This window comes from Narcine bancroftii, chromosome 8 (assembly GCF_036971445.1).
Source record: "Narcine bancroftii isolate sNarBan1 chromosome 8, sNarBan1.hap1, whole genome shotgun sequence".
In the NCBI taxonomy this organism is placed as follows: Eukaryota; Metazoa; Chordata; class Chondrichthyes; order Torpediniformes; family Narcinidae; genus Narcine; species Narcine bancroftii.
Window position 1 is genome coordinate 32431856 of NC_091476.1, and position 22574 is coordinate 32454429.

The window sequence follows — 22574 nt, forward strand, 5'->3', positions numbered from 1 at the left end:
TTCTTTCAAAACATAATGTGAGCTTCTTTTTTTAGACAAACAACACAGTAATAAGTCATTTCGACCCACGTGCTCATGCCACACAATTACATCCAATTGACCTACAACTTCTGGTTCATTTTGAATGGTGGGAGGAAACCTATGGAGACATGAGGAGAATGAACAAACTCCCCAGTTCCAATCGCTGGCACTGTAACAGTGTTGAGCTAACTGCTACAGTAGCCATGCTGCCCTGCCTCCTCCCCCCTTCACAAGTCAATAACACCCAGCATTTCGGATTTCAGAAGCAGAAAATGGTTGGTGAGGAAGTCCAACCTGTAGTCCCTTATACACAGAGCTTGAAAGCTGGGTTTTATCCACCTTTCAAATGCTGTGCGAAAGAATCACAAAGTGGATTGGGGGAGGGGGAAGGTCTAGACTTACCCATCTTCAATCCATCTAGGTAGGTAGTCTCAGCAGAGGAGCGTATGTGACTCCCAGAGCTGGCATTTTTCAGTTCTGTGTGAACGCGCAAACCGGCTTCCTAAGATGGGTCATGTCTACGGGAATACTGCAGCTTTGCAATATAAAAGGGGCTTTTGATTCCTCATTTGCCAACATTCATTTTACCAGTCTTTCCCATCTCGAATCCCTTGATGTTTCTAGCCTTGTACTCAAGCTTCAAGGGTTGGAAACGTTGGTTGATTTCCCACCTTTTCTCAGAACTAGTAAACTGTATGGGACCCCCCCCCCCCCCCCCGCCCCCCTCACCCCATATCTTAATAATGGCAGTTTGTGTTCTCACTTCAGCAGCACATATACTAAAACTGGAATGATACAGAGAAGATTATCATGGCCCTTGCACAAGGATGATGTGCAAATTTGTGAAGCGCTCCATATTTTTTTTAATGTAAAAAAGAATGCAGTCGACATTTGAAAGAACAGTCCTGGGGTCTCCGGGCTTCACTGACTATCCACCAAATCTAGTTAATGTTGCCTCTAGTGTCCATATCTCTCAATTGATCTATCTTTTTATGAAAATTGAGCAGATTTACTACAACCACTGTCTTGCTATAAGTAAGGTTTTACACAAAGAAAACAGCCTGTGATTCTGCTATTTGAATTAACTGCATTGAAACAGTCTCTTTTAAAATGGATTGAGTTTCCTTGATACTTAGATCATATTTTTAGATAACTGAAATGCATTATTGGCTCTTTAAAATTATCTCATTTCATTTTTATTGCACTTACACAGTCTCATTGCTTTGGTGCACATTGAAATTGCCTCCAAATTCATTAGGTCATGTCAAGCAAGGAAGTAGTGCATTGTTAAAAATGTGTTCCAGGCAACGACTTACTTGGCTAGAAAATCATTACAGGACTATATAAACAGTTCATTGAGGGCTGTAAATAAACAATAAAATTATAAGTATACAAGCTGAACAGAAATCTCTGTAAAACTAATTGTATGCAAATTAATGCAATCTTCATCATTCCCTGAAGAGGGAATCAAATCTCACCCATTCATGGCAGTGAAAGAAATCTATCAAGTTATTCACAAGCCATTACAGCTTTACAATATTTTGCATTTAAGCTTAGTTAATGTTCAGTGTAACATCCTGCCTGTAAGAGGGCATTAATGAATCAATTGAACCATGCAGAATAAATCAGAGGCTTCAGGCCACCAGAAGTCACAAAATAAGATTTCAGTCAGAATCCAATGACTTTTCTGTTACAATTTGTACTTTTGCGATATTTTCCCCTTTGAGATCATCTCATGGCATTGCTTGCTCATTGTTGTAATGGAATCCATACCTATTAGACAGATAGAATGATTTTTTTTCTTCAGTTCTGACAAAGACAGACAACAGTAAGAATTTCTCAACTGAATGAGTGCGAATGAAACAAGTGTCCATTAGGATGAGGGAATATTGAAAATATGGATACTAATATTACATGAATGTTAAAGGTTCCTTCCCAAACCCATTAATCTGATAAAATACTACCCAAAAGGCTCATTCGATTAATGCATGCAAAAACAGGAAATAAATGGCTGATTGGAAGTAAATTGACTGATAAAAGGAAAACAAAAGGCAGAGGAAACCTAGTTATTTTGATTGGAGAATGTTAGAAAACAGAATCCCTCAAGGATCAGCAGACATACTGCTGAATTATTAATTTAGCTCATTGATTTGGGCTTGGAAAAACAACATGATAACAAAATTGTTCATCAATTTATACATGTTAGTTGTTGATTGATATCTTCTGTTTTCTGCTATAATAAGCCAACATATGTTTTGTACTTCTAGGATGCTTTGGAACTGCTAACATCCAAAAGAAATAGCGTGTCAGCCACTGATGGAGTTTGTCTTGAGTTCACAATTTCTGCAATATACGGTTCTTGTATTTATGGATGTTTTAAAAACAGTTTTTCTCTGAGTGTACTATGATATGGAGAATGAGCCAAGGGCAGGTAGAAGATTAGAATAAGGATGGTATGGATGGGCAATGAGTGAGAGGGAATTTCTCAAGAGAGAGCCATATGTGGGTTCAGGGAGCAACTCTGTTATGGTCATTAAAATAGGAACAATGCACAGGGTACGAGCAGTTCACTAAAGAGATAGGCTGCATTCCCCCACCACAATACAAGGCACAGATCAGGGAGGAAATGGAAGACAGCCCCAGAGTTGATAGATGTAAAAGCACAGAAATGCTAAAAGAACTCAGCAGGTCTTTCAGCATCCATAGGAGGTAAAGTAATATTACGGACATTTCAGGCCTATGCCCTTCCTCAAGGTATATATCCTTACCTCTGTGGATGCTATGAGATCTGCTGAGTTCTTCCAGTATTTCTGTGTTTTTAAAGCAATCACAGCATCTGCAGACTTTCCTGTTTCACTCCAGAGGCGAAAGAGTATAGGACATCTTTGGATCCTCCCCCAACTTCTTTCCCTCTTTATATGCTGTATCTAATCATCCTATTTTATCTTAGTCATGATAAAGAGCTCAGAGCCAAAACATGACTGACCATTTCTACTCACAGATCAGGGCTGGCATCAAGTGGAGGCATCTGCTGGTATTACCCCCCCACCAAATAAGGTCCCCACCTGCTCAAGGCCATTGCCCCCAAAATGAGGTATTGTGACCACACTTCCCCCTCCCCCCCACCCATAGCACTAAAGCTGTTGGCATCACTAGGATGCCATAGGTGCTCTGTGTTTAGTAAGTGATTACTTAAGGTGGTACTAGAGCGCATCGGATGTCCCCCAAAGTTCCTCAACATGATTATCCAACTGCACGAAAACCAACAAGGTCGGGTCAGATACAGCAATGAGCTCTCTGAACCCTTCTCCATTAACAATGGCGTGAAGCAAGGCTGTGTTCTCGCACCAACCCTCTTTTCAATCTTCTTCAGCATGATGCTGAACCAAGCCATGAAAGACCCCAACAATGAAGACGCTGTTTACATCCGGTACCGCACGGATGGCAGTCTCTTCAATCTGAGGCGCCTGCAAGCTCACACCAAGACACAAGAGAAACTTGTCCGTGAACTACTCTTTGCAGATGATGCCGCTTTAGTTGCACATTCAGAGCCAGCTCTTCAGCGCTTGACGTCCTGCTTTGCGGAAACTGCCAAAATGTTTGGCCTGGAAGTCAGCCTGAAGAAAACTGAGGTCCTCCATCAGCCAGCTCCCCACCATGACTACCAGCCCCCCCACATCTCCATCGGGCACACAAAACTCAAAACGGTCAACCAGTTTACCTATCTCGGCTGCACCATTTCATCAGATGCAAGGATCGACAATGAGATAGACAACAGACTCGCCAAGGCAAATAGCGCCTTTGGAAGACTACACAAAAGAGTCTGGAAAAACAACCAACTGAAAAACCTCACAAAGATAAGCGTATACAGAGCCGTTGTCATACCCACACTCCTGTTCGGCTCCGAATCATGGGTCCTCTACCGGCACCACCTACGGCTCCTAGAACGCTTCCACCAGCGTTGTCTCCGCTCCATCCTCAACATCCATTGGAGCGCTCACACCCCTAACGTCGAGGTACTCGAGATGGCAGAGGTCGACAGCATCGAGTCCACGCTGCTGAAGATCCAGCTGCGCTGGATGGGTCACGTCTCCAGAATGGAGGACCATCGCCTTCCCAAGATCGTATTATATGGCGAGCTCTCCACTGGCCACCGTGACAGAGGTGCACCAAAGAAAAGGTACAAGGACTGCCTAAAGAAATCTCTTGGTGCCTGCCACATTGACCACCGCCAGTGGGCTGATCTCGCCTCAAACCGTGCATCTTGGCGCCTCACAGTTTGGCGGGCAGCAGCCTCCTTTGAAGAAGACCGCAGAGCCCACCTCACTGACAAAAGGCAAAGGAGGAAAAACCCAACACCCAACCCCAACCAACCAATTTTCCCTTGCAACCGCTGCAATCGTGTCTGCCTGTCCCGCATCGGACTGGTCAGCCACAAACGAGCCTGCAGCTGACGTGGACTTTTTTTTACCCCCTCCATAAATCTTCGTCCGCGAAGCCAAGCCAAAGAAAGAAAATCTGAGTGAAACAAAAAGGCTGAGAACCACTGGTATAGAGTGACCAAAAAAAGACAGAAGACTTTAAAATAGAGGTCAGCAAAGTTTCTGAACTCAAAAGCAAAAGGCAAATGGTGGAAATGCCGAGGATATCAGACATTGCCTGAGACAGTGATTCTCAGCCTTTTTTGTCCCATCACATGCCCCTTTAAGTAATCCTTGACTACAGAGTGCTTATGGCATAAGATGCCATAGGTGCTTTTTGATTAGTCAGTGATTACTTAAGGTGTTATGTTTTATTTATTTCACATATATGACATCCCATACTGTGGTGGTACACCATCGGCCTACTGCAGGGGCAACCTCTGTACCTGCAGGAGTGTAAGGGGACAGGACAATACCTGGCCGGCTGTCAATCAGTCGGCCTGAATGGATCAAGCCCCACCCGGTCAGGTGTCAATCACCCTCTGGATATAAGCCTGTGCCAGCCTCCCAAGGCCTCACTCAGAGTTACTGCAGCCACAGCCAGCCTGACTCTGTGGAAGTCTTTGTGGATTAAAGCCTATTGTATAGTCTTTATCTTTGTGTGTGTCTGATTCTGGCTAACAGCGCACCACACATACAACCCTGTTTTTTTCCTGTGGGCATGGTAGAATTACCGCTAATTGGTAGTGCAAAAATAAACTGTAAACATGTAAACAAATAAAAGAACTGCAAATCGATAACATATTTAAACAAACTGACTGCAATACAGAGAGAACAAAAAGAAAACCAATAGAAGTGCACAAGTAAGAGTCCTTAAATGTGTCTCTGATTGAGTTTGTTGTTGAGGAGTCTGATGGTGCAGGGGTAGCAGCTGTTCCTGAACCTGGTGGTGTGCGTCTTGTGGCATCTATACCTCTTTTGTGAGTGAACAAAAAAGGTTGAGAACAACTGATCTGTGGGTAGAGAAAACCCAAGTTAATATAATGGACGGAGAACCACAGAACAGAAAGGATCAGTTCTGAAACTGACAAAAAAGGTGATGTGAAGACACAAGAGGTTTCAGATGCTGTAATCTGGAGTTAAAACAAGCTGCTGGAGGAACCCAGATAACATATGTGGAGGGAATTGGCTAGTCAATGTTTCAGGCTGAACCCCTTGCATCGGGTCTCAAAAAGAGAGGTACCTAAAAATTATTGAATTTGATCCTGTAATGTGTCCAGATGAAAGGTGAGGTGTCATTCCTGATGTTTAGATTGGGTTGTCAGGGCTTAATTGGGAGTTAGGTGTAATGTAATTTTATAAAGAAAGGAGGTGTGAATACAAGAACCAGTCTTCATAAAACCTGATTACAACCAGCAAGAAATTCTGAACTTAAAAGGACAGCTTTGTAACTGTGGTGATATGTAATTACACCACTAGGTCACCAGGGGTCATCCTGGTGACCTTGTACATAAAGCAGTCCAGAGCTACAGTCTAGCCTTCCAGGTTCGACTTGCAGAGAGACAAGACCTCTTAGTGTACATATTAGTTTATTAAAGCTGTCTTATACTCGCACTGCTGGTGTGGTTATTGTTAGTACAGTAACAAACATGATGTTTACAGAGCACAGACGACTAGCCCCACAGCAAGAGAACATTCAGGAGACGTGGCTTGCAAACTGATATCTGTAAGGCTTCTGCATCAACCAAGCTTAAAACAACGACATCATGTTCATTGGCTTGCATCAAACCAGGGTTCGGATACATTCCACTAAGTTATTTTGAATGAAAGAAGTTTCCAAACCAGATGTATTCTCATCAATAAACACATAATCTACAGTCAGACATATTTGCTCTCTCTATCAATAATCAGGATAATTCTGTACCTGGAGTTGGCTGTCACAAGACTTCTGAGTACCCAGATTCTCTGTTTTCAGAGGCTTCTTCATCATCCATGTTAATTACAGGAAAGATACTTTGAGCATTCAGGGGCATCTTGTCAGTTGCATTATGCTTGCATTATAAATAGGTTTTTTGAAATTAATTTGTCAGACTAAAACATTGAAATAAATAATATGGCTGTCATAGAGTTTTACAACACAGAAACAAATCGTTTAGCTCAACTTGTCCATGCTGACCAAGTTACCAACTCAAGCAAGTCTCATAGGCCCTGCAGAAATCTGATGCTAAACATATTCTGCTGGAGGAGCACAAGTGGGAGCAAAAAGAATGGTTGATGTCCCAATCCAAAACTCTTCTTTAGTTCCAAAGAGGAATTTTGGCTCGAAACATTAACTATTCTTTTTTCTCCCATTGATGTTGCTTGTTCCTCCAGCAGTGTATTTAACAAAATCAACTTTGCAGAAATGCTAATTAGTAGTCACTTTCACTTTCTTTTTTCTCTGGAACAGTTCTTGGAGAATAGCAGCCATAATGTAAAAGTGTAAGGAAGGCCAGCCATTAATCCAAGAAAGAGAAAGCCTTCCATTTTTTATTCAGATCTATCCTCCAAGCAGTCATCATTTTTGAAATGGCAAGAAAAGTTGCTGACATTTCGACAAATTATCAAAAAAAAATTTTGCTTCAGAAGCTGACATGACAGAGATTCTCATGCACGTTGGTCAAACCTGCAAACAAGAGGGCTTTGTTGAGCAGACAAATGGAAGAAAGCATCAAATCTTGTGAGCCAAGATATTTTGTGTGCCTTCTTTTTTACTGTGATTGAGGGAGCCTCCAAACTGACTGTTATAGAACTTTGCACATCTCAGGTCCATGGTTATATTTGTTCTGTCAATCAATGCTCTGGGTGTTGGAACATCCAGAGAGCCACACCCTCTGATGGTAAAAGAAGGATACATTGAATGTCTTGGTTTAGTTCTCAGAAAAGTTGAGGTCTAAAGTTTCCTTCTTCTGATTTATATATCAATCAAACAAGTCATTTTTTTATGACTATGTAATGATATCAAAGCACATAATGAATAAATGACAAGACAAATTGATTTTCTATACTGTATCTTGTTTTTTTAACTGTGGAATAGAGTGTTTATTTGCATCTTAAAACATCGTCTATTATTTCCAAGGATTGTTGCAGCTAAAAATAAAATGGTATGCATTAGATCTTCAATAATTCTGAAATGATATTGTTAGATAAGAGGAGGGAAGTCTTCGCTTTTACTCTTTTGATTCAATGGTTGGAGAAAGCAATTTGCTCCTTTATTTTTTTATCAGCCGTATAGGTTTCGTGATCATTATTGCCACTCATTCTATAAAGTAAATGCTTGAGAACTCATTATGGATATCAGAGAATATAGTTCAACTATCTTCAAAAGGCTGAAACTGACTAACTCTTTAACGAGAAAATAAGTTCTGGGGACATTAATAGTTGCAGCTGGTGGAATTTGCCTTTCTTTCAAATCGATACTAAAACCTTTCCTTTCAGAATTGCCAGATACTATGTGGATCATCACTGAAATGCACATTTTCATTATTTCCCTTCAAGAATTGTGATGCATTTAAAAATATTTTTGGTGATATATGTATTAATTTTTACACTGCAGCGCATAAGGTATTTTAGTGAGTTTTCAACGTCAATGGATCATTGCAATATGGTAATATTTTGCAAGACATTATTAATAGACCAAATAGATTTTATTATATAGACCTGTGCTCATTTTTAATTGTTTGAACATATATTTCACCCCAGTAAGTGGGAACTGAATAGCAAGTGTCTTCAGGAGAGATCTTCAGCAAAAAGTATATTAACACTATTTTGTCATAAAAACATGTTAACCTTTTCTTTATCTTGTTTCTAAGTACACAGTGATGTAAATCGCATTAAAACACAGATTTTCACATGAATCATTGCCATTAAATTGTCACTCTGCACCTGGATATGATTTTCCATTCTATTCTTCAGAATGTACTTTGTTTGGGGAACTTCCACTGAGTTAAAAATGTCATTGCAGGTGACCATAATCTTTGGCTTGGCTTCGCGGATGAAGATTTATGGAGGGGTAATGTCCACATCAGCTACAGGCTCGTTTGTGGCTGACAAGTCCGATGCGGGACAGGCAGACACGATTGCAGCGGTTGCAAGGGAAAATTGGTTGGTTGGGGTTGGGTGTTGGGTTTTTCCTCCTTTGTCTTTTGTCAGTGAGGTGGGCTCTGCGGTCTTCTTCAAAGGATGTTGCTGCCCGCCGAACTGTGAGGCGCCAAGATGCACGGTTTGAGGCGATATCAGCCCACTGGCGGTGGTCAATGTGGCAGGCACCAAGAGATTTCTTTAGGCAGTCCTTGTACCTCTTCTTTGGTGCACCTCTGTCTCGGTGGCCAGTGGAGAGCTCGCCATATAACACAATCTTGGGAAGGCGATGGTCCTCCATTCTGGAGACGTGACCATAATAATGTTCTATATAAAAGCTGAGGCACAAAGCCAGTATAGAAATGACAACTCAATGTCTCTTCTCTATCCCTTTCTTCCTCCCAGGATTCCTCACCATCCATCTCCCAAGTCAACTGTGATTGTCCCAGAGGAAGAAACAGCCTCTTTGCTGACAATGCAATGTTCAAAGAAGTGTTAAGCACTCCATCATCTTCCCTCAATCACATTGAACCACCACAGATATTCAGGGAGATTAGGAGAAAATGGATTATAACACCTTGACCTTTCATTTATTGCTTTCCTTTATTAATGGCCATTCTCAGCCACTTGATACTTCTAACATTGCTTAATTCTGATCTCATCAATTTGTTCTGGCTTGGAATTTTGATACATCTCTCCCCAGCTTTTTGTTCGAGAGCCTGCCTGGTTTTCGCTTAGACCTTGAAGAAGGGTTCAGGCTCAAAATATACATACATCTTTGCTTCCAATGGACACTGTGAGACTTGTTGAGTTCTTCCAGCATTTCTGTGATTTTACTACCATCACAGCATGTTCAGACTTTCATGTTTCACTCTAATAAAGATGAAACTACTTTGGGAAATTTAAACACTAATACCTACTCTTCCTGAAGCAGAGTAGAGTTAAAAGAACAAGATTCCTCTGCTACTTTAGAACTCACAATCATAAATGTCACATCTAGATTGAAACAGCTTTCAGTGAATTTCTAAGCCTAGATTTGCAATGAAGTGAGAATTGTAGGCTTGAGAAATTGGATGAGAAAACTTTTTCATAAAATTGCTGGTTCATTTTGTTTGAAAGGAGAACAGATTTTTCTAGGCTGGTTCATTTTACCTTCCATAACATAGTTCACTGTGATGTAGAAAAAGAGAGAGCTGAAGCAGTGTTAGCGGAGCTGCTATTATGGCAGTGCTGCCACTGGTGCCTACCTGTGGAGAGCTGGGAGTGCAGTCACAATTCTCCCCCCTGTCTGACTGCCATCAGCTCTGAACAGGCTTGAGATGGCTGTAAATACAGCATCAATGAGGAGTTCAGACTCTGGGAAAGCAGAGGACTGGTGCAGGGCACCAGAAATGGGGAGACCACCCCCCAACTAAAAAAGAGAAGCAGAGGAGTCAACCAAAAGGTCGCTGTGAAGGGTGCTGTGTTTGAAAAAACATGTAGGCAATGGCCTGTTGGTGACTCGAGGGAAGGAACCATGCAGGGTGTGGGCTGCTGGTGACTGCGATAGAGGGATTCACACTGGGCTGTGTACTACTATACAATGGCTCAAGACTGGCTGAATTGGGATGCAAGAGGGTGCTGAGGGGTTCCTGATTGTGTCGGAGGTTTGGATCTGGAGCATGGGCTGCTGATGTTTGGACTGGCCACTTCCCCAACTAGTGATCTATGCAACTTACATCCATCCACATATACAACCAATTTTATTTATATAATATATAAAAAATGTAAGAAAAAATGTAAAATGCATGCGGTTTATGTGTATTTTACAAACTGTAAAAGAGATACAGGGCAAGTAAGAGCCAAACATCAGCGTCCAGAGGTAGCCAAAACCAGAGCACAGCTTTTTTGATTCCTGTGTGCATACGCAAGTCTTTAGTTGGCGCATGCATGATGGGTTTGCTTAATGGAGTTCGGTTGGCGCATGCGTGAGAGTTAAAGGTATAAATTCAATATTGTCAGGTGTTTAACTCTCATACATGTGCCATCCGAACTCCAATATGCAAACCCACTGCACATGCGCCAACCGAAGATTCAGGCATGCACACATGAATCAAGAAGGCTGCACCCATTCTACAGACACCCGTACCTTGAAACGACGACTAACAATGTAAGTTTGGACCAGAATGTGGAAAGTTTCACCAAGGTTGATCAACAAATTCAGGAAGCTTTAAGTTATTATTGTCAAATCTATAATAAAAAAAAATATGATTAAAAAGTTTGCTTGAGACTCTGCTACTCCATGCGTGTAGGAAAATTCCGACTTCCATTTTGAGATACTAATTACACTTGTAAGTTGGGGAGTATCTGTATTAAGAGGTTATCAAATGAATTTACCTCAGATTTGGATTGCACAGTTACCATTATAATATTTTACAACTAATCATGGTGCAATTGTAGAATATGTGATGGAACAAAAATTGAAACACCTTGTGCTTAATCTCCTCAATATTGCATCCGTGAATTTTCCATTCAGATGACATTTGATATTTTAACACTGTACAAGGCCACTGACATTACACATAGATTTGTATCATGCATTGAACAGAAAAGCCAACTAGATTTCGATCAGGCAATGAATAACATTCACCAAGGAGAGAGAAAAAAAATGCATGCCTGCACGATTTAACCCATTCTATATTTGAGCTCATTATCAATAATTTAATTACTCACCAATTCTCAATTCAAAAGCAACCAATTAATTCTGCAAGCTCCAAATTGACTTTAACTAATAAACAAATGAACTTACAGCAATTAAACTGAAATAATTAGTTCTCTGAAAAATAAATGAAGACAATTAACTATTTGCAGAACCAGGTTTTCAATGCATTCCAGTGATTGTTCAAAAAAGCATAGCTGTTGTGAAGGGAGGACATTGATAATCTAATTGCCAGTGCCTTGATGGAACTGGATCTTTGTCAATATTTTAACGAAAATAATAAAAAATATATTAAAGCATTTACTGATCAGGATAAAATTGGACTCAACTGATCATCGTACAGTAAGGAATTGTACTTTTCAACTGAAAATTCTGGGAATATAATTTTTATAATGTATAATTATACTCATTTTCAGTTTTATAAAAGGAAACTCAACCCAAATTAAATTCAGACTTACCCCAAAAATCCTCCATCTTTTATTGTTTAAATCTATTTTTTTTCAACATCCATGGTGATTAAAAGTTTATCTCTATCTTGCCTTTGAAAAAAACATCTACTGCCAAAAAATCAAATTGAATCTTTGTTTACATATCACTGCAGATGTGTTAACTGCTGGTTCAAAGAGGGTGACACAGTTGACATAGCGGTTAGCACAGCACCTTTACAGTGCCAGCGATCAGGACCAGGGATCAAATCCCATGTTGTCTGTAGGGCGTTTGTATGTTCTCTCCATGTCTGTGTGGGTTTTTCACAGAGGCTCCGCTTTCCTCTCACCATTCGGAACATATTGGGGATGTAGGTTCATTGAGTGTAAATTAAGCAGCACTGGTTCACGGGCCAAAATGGCCTGTTACTGTGCTGCAAGTCTAAATTTAAAATTTAATTTAATTTTTAATTGAAAGCATCTCATCAGCTATCCTGCACCTCATAGTTACACAAGTTTAAAGAGAAGTAACTAACAAAACAAAGGGCATACAAGGCAGACAAAAAAATAAACATGATTCCATTTGTCAAGATCTAGTAGACAAGGATGTTCATTAGCTCCAGCCTTATTTATTTTAGCTATAGAACCTCTTGCAGAAGCAATCTGTCGAGATCCAGACATTAAGGAATTTAGGGTTAACCAGGAGGAATACAAAATTAATTTATTTTCTGACAATGTATTGATATATTTGACAGAGCCAGTAACTTCATTACAGAAATTGTTCTCAAGATTGGAAGAATATGGAAAAGTTTTGACTTATAAAATAAATTGGAGTAAAAGTGAAATTATGCCTCTTACAGGAGGAGATTACATTTTGTGTCAAAGAGATGCCTCATTTAAATGGACAACAAATGGGATAAAATATTTAGGAATAAGTAGAAATAATTTATACAAATTGAATTATTTACCATTACTTAAAAAGATTGAAGAAGATCTAAGCAGGTGGACAGCCTTACCTATAATGCTAGTCGGAAGAGATAATTTTATTAAAATGAATATATTTCCAAAAGTACAATATCTCTTTCAATCACTGTCCTTACCGTTAACTCAGAGAATTTTTTTGGGAGGAGTCACGTGATGGAGTAGTGGCCGGTCGGGGAACTCCAGCCCTCTTCTGAAAAGTAAAAAAAAAAGACAGTGAAAAAACAATGGCACAAACACAAAAAACAAAATAAAGTGAAAGTAAAGGTATGGAGAAAATGGCAGCGAAAAAAGAAAAGCCAAAAGCAACGGGAAGAAGAGAAGAAGAAAGGACGTCAGAAGAAGAAGGTGAAGGCCTTATCTGTCCGAGGAGGCCCGCCCCGGAGAGAGAAGCCCGCTCCCTAAGGTCAGTTGAAGCCCCGAACTCGGGACTACAAAAATGGCTCACGGAGCCAAACAAAAGTGCGCAATCGCGCATGCGCAAGACAAAAATAACACTGACGGGAGGGGGGACCAGCTGAGGAGTCAATCTCCACAGCTGAAATTGACAACCACAACAAAGCAGCAAGAGGAAAACACAGAAAATAACGAGAGCAAGAAAGAAGAGAGTAAAAAGAAATCAAAGAAACAACAGATGACCAACCCAGAGGAAGAAGACCAGCAGCAAGACACTTCTAGTAAAAATAAGAAGACCAAAAATACCCAACAAAATAAAACAAACAAACCAACAAGAAAACCAGAAGAGACAGAGGTAAAGGACACAGATCCTGGAGTGGACTCAGAAGAAGAAGAGGAAGAACACAGAGAAATGGAAGATGAAGGGAAGGGCAAGTACATGGATATATATTTTTTTAAAGAATATCTTTCTTTTTTCTTTGGCTTGGCTTCGCGGACGAAGATTTATGGAGGGGGTAAAAAGTCCACATCAGCTGCAGGCTCGTTTGTGGCTGACAAGTCCGATGCGGGACAGGCAGACACGATTGCAGCGGTTGCAGGGGAAAATTGGTTGGTTGGGGTTGGGTGTTGGGTTTTTCCTCCTTTGCCTTTTGTCAGTGAGGTGGGCTCTGCGGTCTTCTTCAAAGGAGGTTGCTGCCCGCCAAACTGTGAGGCGCCAAGATGCACGGTTTGAGGCGTTATCAGCCCACTGGCGGTGGTCAATGTGGCAGGCACCAAGAGATTTCTTTAGGCAGTCCTTGTACCTTTTCTTTGGTGCACCTCTGTCACGGTGGCCAGTGGAGAGCTCGCCATATAACACGATCTTGGGAAGGCGATGGTCCTCCATTCTGGAGACGTGACCCATCCAGCGCAGCTGGATCTTCAGCAGCGTGGACTCGATGCTGTCGACCTCTGCCATCTCGAGTACTTCGACGTTAGGGATGTAAGCGCTCCAATGGATGTTGAGGATGGAGCGGAGACAACGCTGGTGGAAGCGTTCTAGGAGCCGTAGGTGGTGCCGGTAGAGGACCCATGATTCGGAGCCGAACAGGAGTGTGGGTATGACAACGGCTCTGTATACGCTTATCTTTGTGAGGTTTTTCAGTTGGTTGTTTTTCCAGACTCTTTTGTGTAGTCTTCCAAAGGCGCTATTTGCCTTGGCGAGTCTGTTGTCTATCTCATTGTCGATCCTTGCATCTGATGAAATGGTGCAGCCGAGATAGGTAAACTGGTTGACTGTTTTGAGTTTTGTGTGCCCGATGGAGATGTGGGGGGGCTGGTAGTCATGGTGGGGAGCTGGCTGATGGAGGACCTCAGTTTTCTTCAGGCTGACTTCCAGGCCAAACATTTTGGCAGTTTCCGCAAAGCAGGACGTCAAGCGCTGAAGAGCTGGCTCTGAATGGGCAACTAAAGCGGCATCGTCTGCAAAGAGTAGTTCACGGACAAGTTTCTCTTGTGTCTTGGTGTGAGCTTGCAGGCGCCTCAGATTGAAGAGACTGCCATCCGTGCGGTACCGGATGTAAACAGCGTCTTCATTGTTGGGGTCTTTCATGGCTTGGTTCAGCCTCATGCTGAAGAAGATTGAAAAGAGGGTTGGTGCGAGAACACAGCCTTGCTTCACGCCATTGTTAATGGAGAAGGGTTCAGAGAGCTCATTGCTGTATCTGACCCGACCTTGTTGGTTTTCGTGCAGTTGGATAATCATGTTGAGGAACTTTGGGGGACATCCGATGCGCTCTAGTATTTGCCAAAGCCCTTTCCTGCTCACGGTGTCGAAGGCTTTGGTGAGGTCAACAAAGGTGATGTAGAGTCCTTTGTTTTGTTCTCAGCACTTTTCTTGGAGCTGTCTGAGGGCAAAGACCATGTTAGTAGTTCCTCGGTTTGCGCGAAAGCCGCACTGTGATTCTGGGAGAATATTCTCGGCGACACTAGGTATTATTCTATTTAGTAGAATCCTAGCGAAGATTTTGCCTGCAATGGAGAGCAACGTGATTCCCCTGTAGTTTGAGCAGTCTGATTTCTCGCCTTTGTTTTTGAACAGGGTGATGATGGATATATTTTTTTTTAAAGAATATATGGAATCAGTAAAAGAATGGCAGTCACAAGAATTCAGTGAAATAAAAAGAAGAGTAAAAAGTACAGAAGAAAAAATGAATAGATTAGAGATGATCATGTCAGATATAGGAAAAAGAGTGGACAAGGTGGAAGAACGAGAAACAGCCGTAGAAATGGAAGTAGATGACTTAAAAAGAAATTAGAAGAATCTGATAAAAAAGTTAAAGAGACACAAGAGCTGTAAGCTCAGAAGATAGATATAATGGAAAATTATAATAGAAGAAACAATATAAAGATAGTGGGCCTTAAGGAAGATGAAGAAGGCAAGAATATGAGAGAATTTATAAAAGAATGGATCCCCAGGGTCCTAGGAAGACCAGAATTACAGGAAGAAATGGAAATAGAAAGGGCACACAGAACATTAGCCCCTAAACCACAACCACAACAAAAGCCAAGATCCATTCTAGTAAAATTCTTAAGATATACAACAAGAGAAAATATATTGGAGAAAGCAATGAGGAAAATAAGAGAAGACAAAAAACCACTGGAATACAAAGGTCAAAATTTTTTTTTCTATCCAGATATAAGTTTTGAACTCCTGAAGAAGAGGAAGGAGTTTAATACAGCAAAAACGATCCTATGGAAAAAAGGATATAAATTTATGCTAAAGTATCCAGCGGTACTTAAAATAGTTATTCCAAGGCAGCAAAACAGACTATTCTTGGATCCAGAGGAAGCAAGAAAATTTGCAGAACAACTACAAAACAGACAGAGAGAGGAAGATATGTAACGAGAACAAAAATGACCACAAACTATATGTACATGTGTATGTAGGTATATATATGTTTGTGTGCATGTGTGTATGTATATATATATATATATATGAAAAAAAAAGAATATAGGTAAGAACTAAGAAGGGAAAGAAAGGGAAGAAAGGAAGTATGGGGGGAATTAAGAGAGTGACCTTTGTTGTATATGAAGATTAAAATCTTTTCTGGGGGGGGCTGGGTGGGGAAGAGTTACGGTCACTGCAAAATCAGTTGACGCTTGCGAATGAATTCACAAATCCAAATGGAGAGGGGAGATGTGGTTGCCCGACAAGGGACAAAGGGCAACTCAGGAAGGGGAGGAGATAGTGGGGTTAAAGGACTTTTAGATAGGAGAATAAGGGAAATGTTTTATGTTTTAGAAATGTTGTCCTATAAAGTGTTCAAAAAAAGAAAGCAGAAATGGATAAGAAGGAAAGGTGATGATGAGGAAACAGAAAGGAAAGATAAACAAAGTATGAAATGGCTATGTTGAACTATATGACTTTAAATATTAATGGAATACATAACCAAATCAAAAGGAAGAAACTGCTAAATCTACTGAAAAAAGAAAAATATTGATATAGCATTCGTACAAGAAACACACTTAACTGAAGTTAAAGAGATTAAAGAGATTAAAGATTAAAGATTAAAGAGAGATTGGATAGGACATGTAACAGCAGCGTCATATAATTCAAAAGCTAGAGGAGTAGCTATATTAATTAGTAAAAATGTACCAATCAAAATAGAAGAGGAAATAATAGATCCAGCAGGGAGATTTGTAATGATAAAATGTCAGATATATTCGGAGTTTTGGAATTTACTCAATGTATATTCACCTAACGAAGAAGATCAAAAATTTATGCAAGATATTTTTTTGAACATAGCAGACACCCAAGGGAACATACTAATAGGAGGGGATTTCAACCTTAATTTGGATTCAAACATGGATAAAACTGGGAAAAAAATTAACAGAAAGAACAAAGTAACCAAATTTATAATTAAATCGATGCAAGAAATGCAACTTTTGGATATATGGAGGAAACAACACCCAAAGGAAAAGGAATATTCATATTATTCGGGTAGACATAAAACATACTCAAGAATAAACCAATTCCTGTTATCAGCTCGCATGCAAGACAGAGTTAGGAAAACAGAATATAAAGCTAGACTATTATCGGACCACTCACCCCTGATTATGACAATAGAGTTAGAGGACATCCCGCCAAGAATGTATAGATGGAGATTAAACTCCATGCTACTTAAAAGGCAGGATTTTAGAGAATTCATTGATCGACAAATTAAAATGTACTTTGAAATAAATAGGGAATCAGTGAAAGATAAGTTTATACTATGGGACGCAATGAAAGCGTTCATCAGAGGGCAAATATTAAGTTATGTAACTAAGATGAAGAAGGACTACAATCAGGAAACAGAGCAGTTGGAAAGGGAAATATCAAATATAGAAAAAGAATTAACAATGAAGGAAGACACAACTAAAAGAAGAGAATTGGCAGATAAAAAAGTAAAATATGAAACACTACAAACATATAAGGTGGAGAAGAATATAATGAAGACAAAACAGAAATATTATGAACTAGGAGAAAAAACGCACAAAATTCTAGCGTGGCAGCTTAAGAAAGAACAAACTAAGAGAATGGTATTGGCATTAAGGAAAAAAGACAAGCAAATCACATATAATCCAACGGAGATTAATGAAAACTTCAGAGAATTCTACGAACAATTATATCAAACTGAAAACGAAGGGAAAGAAGACAAATTAGATGAATTTTTAACTAAAATTGAACTACCAAAATTACAAACAGAGGAACAAAATAAATTAACAGAACCATTTGAAATAGAAGAAATACAAGAGATAATAAAAAAAACTACCGAATAATAAAACACCAGGAGAGGATGGATTCCCAATAGAATTCTATAGAACATTTAAAGATTTATTAATTCCTCCCCTTCTGGAAGTAATCAACCAGATTGATAAAACACAAAGCTTACCAGATTCATGCAAAACAGCAATAATTACAGTAATACCAAAGAAAGGGAAAGATCCACTCGCACCAGCGTCATATCTTTACTTAACACAGATTATAAGATAATAGCTAAACTATTAGCAAACAGATTAGCCGACTATGTACCAAAAATAGTAAATCTAGATGAAACTGGATTTATTAAAAAAAGACAAACAACAGACAATATCTGTAAATTTATTAACTTAATTCATGCAGTAGAAGGAAATAAAGCTCCAACAGTAGCGGTTGTTTTAGACGCAGAGAAGGCCTTTGACAGAGTAGAATGGAATTATTTATTCAAAGTACTACAAAAATTCAGCTTACCAGAGAAATATATTAATTGGATTAAAGCATTCGCCATTGGCGAAAGTGACAGTAAATGGAAATATATCAAAACAATTTAACTTAAGCAGATCAACAAGGCAGGGATGCCCACTATCTCCCTTATTGTTCGCGTTAGCCATAGAACCACTAGCAGAACTGATAAGAACAGAAAATAAAATAAAAGGGATAAAAATAAAAGACAAGGAATATAAAATCAGTCTTTTTGCAGATGATGTTATAGTATACTTAGCAGAACCAGAAATATCAATAAAAGAATTACATAGGAAATTGAAGGAATATGGAGAAGTGTCGGGGTACAAGGTTAACACAAATAAAAGTGAAGCAATGCCAATGAATAATGCAGATTTCTCAAAATTTAAGAAAGAATCACCATTCAGATGGTAAACGCAAGCAATGCGATACTTAGGTATACAAATAAATAAAAACCTCAGCCATCTATATAAACTCAATTATTATCCACTAATGAAAATATTACAAGACGACTTAGAGCACACATGTCAAACTCTGGCCTGCAGGCCAAATTTGGCCCGCGATATAATTATATTTGGTCGCAAGATCATTTCAAAAATGTATTAGAGGTGGCCTGCCCTGCAGCGAGAGCCGATGCTGTTTTTTGGTAATGTCACCCCCACCATCCTCCCCCTTCATTGCACATCCTTGCCCACCCCCTAACTATCCCCTCCCCCCTAAAACCACCCCCCTTAAAAGATGGCCAGAATATTCTCAAAAAGGAATCCAGAATGGTAAAGTTCCACAAACCTGCTGGGAATCCTAACAACACCCGGGCATCAGATCCACGGGATGCGGAGGGAGCAAAAAATGTTGCAGGTTGACCGTGCAAACTTTGAGAACGGGGAAAACAAAATTGTAACACGAGAAGTCTGTCGATGTCATCAGCCGGCAAGCCAGTTGGAAGGCTCCCCGCACAACCAGTCACTTCTCCCACCTGTCGAGTGGTGCGGCGGATTGGCGAGCGCTTGTGATTTCCTGTCAGCGCGACGGACATGGCAGGCTGCGCACGGCCCCCGCTGTTCCGCAAAGGCTGATCGGCAGCGTGCTGGGCCTGAGTGGGTGGGTAAGCAGGGGTGGGCAGATGGTGTAGGTGAGGAGTAATGGGCAGGGGAAGTTATGGTGGTGCGAGGGGCAGTTAGAGGGAGGGATGAGTAGAAGGAGGGGTGGATAGGGAAGAGGTAAAAGGGGAGGGGCAGGGCGAGTAGGGGAGGGGTGATTTGAGGGTGAGAGACGGGTAGAGGGAGGAACAGGTTGAGGGGAGAGGCAGTAGAGGGGCGTGTATAGGATGGGGTAGGTAGAGGCAGAGCGAGTGGAGTGAGGGGTGAGTAGAGGTTGGGTAAAGGACTGGTCAGGTAGAGGGATGGTGGGTCGAGGGTGAATAGAGGCCTAGAGCCTGAGGAGTGAGCAGGAAATGCTGAGTCCTGATGCAGGCCAAAATGGACACAGCCTGTGAATGCTGACTACATCTCCACAGGGACCAAATATGTTTCCCTCAAGCAAAGGGTGAACTTGAGCTACCTACTCCTGACCTGTAACATTATCCTCCTAAAGTTATATCCTAAAATTTAACATTACATATGTTGAAAGAAGAGAAAACATGCAGATGTTCTTGAAAATTTTCAATAAATATTTAGTTCAGCCCTCGACTTAGTCCAAGTTTTTTATTTTGGCCTTCCGTGAATTTGAGTTTGACACCCCTGACTTAGAGCATTGGAAAGACTTACCATTAACACTGATAGGAAGGATAAACGGTATTAAAATGAACATTAAAAGGATACAATACCTATTTCAGGCATTACCAATACACTTAACAGAGAAATTCAAGGAGTTAAAGAAAATTTTTATGGAAAGGGGGGAAACCCAGGATAGCACTAGATAAATTAACAGAATGGTATAAACAAGGAGGCTTACAACTACCAAACTTTAAAAATTATTATAGTGCCGCACAATTAAGATACCTATCAGATTTTCATCAAACAAGGGAAAAGCCAGATTGGACTAGGTTAGAACTAGATAAAATAGGGGAGAAAATACCTGAACATATATTATATAAATGGGATGAAAAATTGGTACAACGTAGGAATTCTCAAGTATTACATCATCTGCTCAACATTTGGAAGAAGATTCATGTAGAAAGGAATAAAACAAATTACCAACTACCAAAATTAATACTGACGCAAAATCAGCTAATCCCTTTCACAATAGATAACCTTTCCTTTAGAGAATGGGAGAAAAAAGGGATCAAAAGATTAGAAAATTGTTTTTCATGAAATAAATTATTATCCTTTGAACAAATGAAGGATAAATATAATATAACTCACGATACAGTGTTGGCATACTACCAACTGAAATCCTACTTGAAGGACAAATTGGGAAGCAGTCTGAGGTTACCAGAGGGAAAAAATTTTGAATATGTGATTACAGACACAATGATAATCAAAAAATTTGTAACAAATATGTATATTAAACTACAAGAAAAGGAGAATGAGAAAACAAATGGTAAAACTAAACAAAAATGGGAACAAGATCTAAACATAAAGATAAAGAATGAAACATGGGAGAAGTTATGCTCAGGAACTATGAGAAATACAATAAACACAAGGTTACGTATGATACAATATAACTGGATACACAGGCTATACATTACACCTCAATAGTTAAATAAATGGGACCCAACAGTATCTGACAGATGTTTTTGCTGTAAAAAGGAAATGGGAACAACAATTCATGCAATTTGGACATGTGAGAAAGTGAAAAAATTTTGGGAAGATCTAAACCAGATATTAAATAAAATCACAAAAAGCAATGTACCAAAAAACCCAGAGATCTTCCTCCTAAGTAACATAAAAAAACAAAGAATTTGGACTCGATTTGGATGGTGCACAAAAAAAGATTTGTTATGATAGCCCTAGCTGTAGCAAAAAAATGTATTATGTCAGCCTGGAAATTAGAAGATAACTTGAGAATACAACAATGGTATATAGAAATGAATAAATGTATTCCATTAGAAAAAATAACCTATAATTTAAGAAATAACATTACAATATTTGAACAAATATGGAAGCCATACATGAAACATAATAGAGAAAACCTACCATGGACATCTACCATCTAAAATGACAGAAGGAGAAGAGAATGAAAAGAACTGACTCAGTGGAATTTCTTGTTTATTTTTATTGAGTGACAACATTGTTTGACAGGTTTAATGCATCTTATATTCTGATCTTTAAATAAATGGGAGGGGAGGTAGGGAGGGAGGGAGGGGAGGAGGGAAGGGGGGGAGAAAACGACACTGTATATATTTAAGAAGGAAAATGTATGTATCTTGATCAATATGGTTTATAGTGTGAAAAATAAAAAAATAAAAAAAAAACTCAGAGAATTTTTTGAGGGATAATAAATGTCAGAAATTTTATTTGGTAAGATGTCAAGGGTCTCCATAGAAAAGCTAACCTCGAAATATGAGTTGGGAGGTTTACAACTTCCTAATTTTAAAAGTTATTATCTTGCGGTTCAGATGAGATTTCTTCGTTTCCTTTTTTGAGGAAGGAGATAAACCTGCATGGGTGAAAATAGAATTGGATAAAGTAGGAGAGAGAATTGCAAAAGGATTTTATATATAAATGGGATGCGCAATGAATGACTGGTGAGAGAGAAAACCCTTCGTTAAAACTTTTCGTTAATATCCTGTATAAAATAATTAGTGATACTGAAACAAGGGGAAGCTTTTCTCCCAAAGCTGCTCTGACTCATGTACCTTGTACAATGAGTAACCAAATTTTTGAAATCTGGTCACATAAAGGAATCAGAAATATTGTAAATTGTTATGAGTGAGGTCAATTGATGTAATTTGAACAATCAAAATATAAGTATGGAATCTTCTGCTACTTTCATATAAGAGTGTATTTAAGGGATAAATTGGAACCAACAATGTTTTTACCAAATCATAATGATGTGGAGATTTTGATTCTGAAGGGAAGTACAAAGAAATTTACTTCATCAATCTCTCTTTTACTTAAAATGGGAACCCCCAAATGAGGGATTCATAAGTCCAGGCAGAGTTGGAAATCAGACAAGTGTAAGAATGTAAACTTGGTCTGAACTATGTTGGGAATAGAATGACTAACACAATAAATGTAAGATATAGATTAGTACAATATAATTTTTTGCATCAATTATATCTCACAGCACAGACATTAAACAAATTAAATTCAAACTTATCAAAATGA

General features: G+C 39.5%; 1 non-coding gene across 1 annotated transcript; it reads left to right on the forward strand.

The window, feature by feature from the left end:
- The first annotated feature begins 774 nt into the window (after positions 1–774).
- On the forward strand, positions 775–883 carry LOC138742170 (U6 spliceosomal RNA). Its single transcript, XR_011343963.1, has one exon. It is a non-coding gene; the product is annotated as a U6 spliceosomal RNA (small nuclear RNA).
- The last annotated feature ends 21691 nt before the right edge of the window (positions 884–22574 follow it).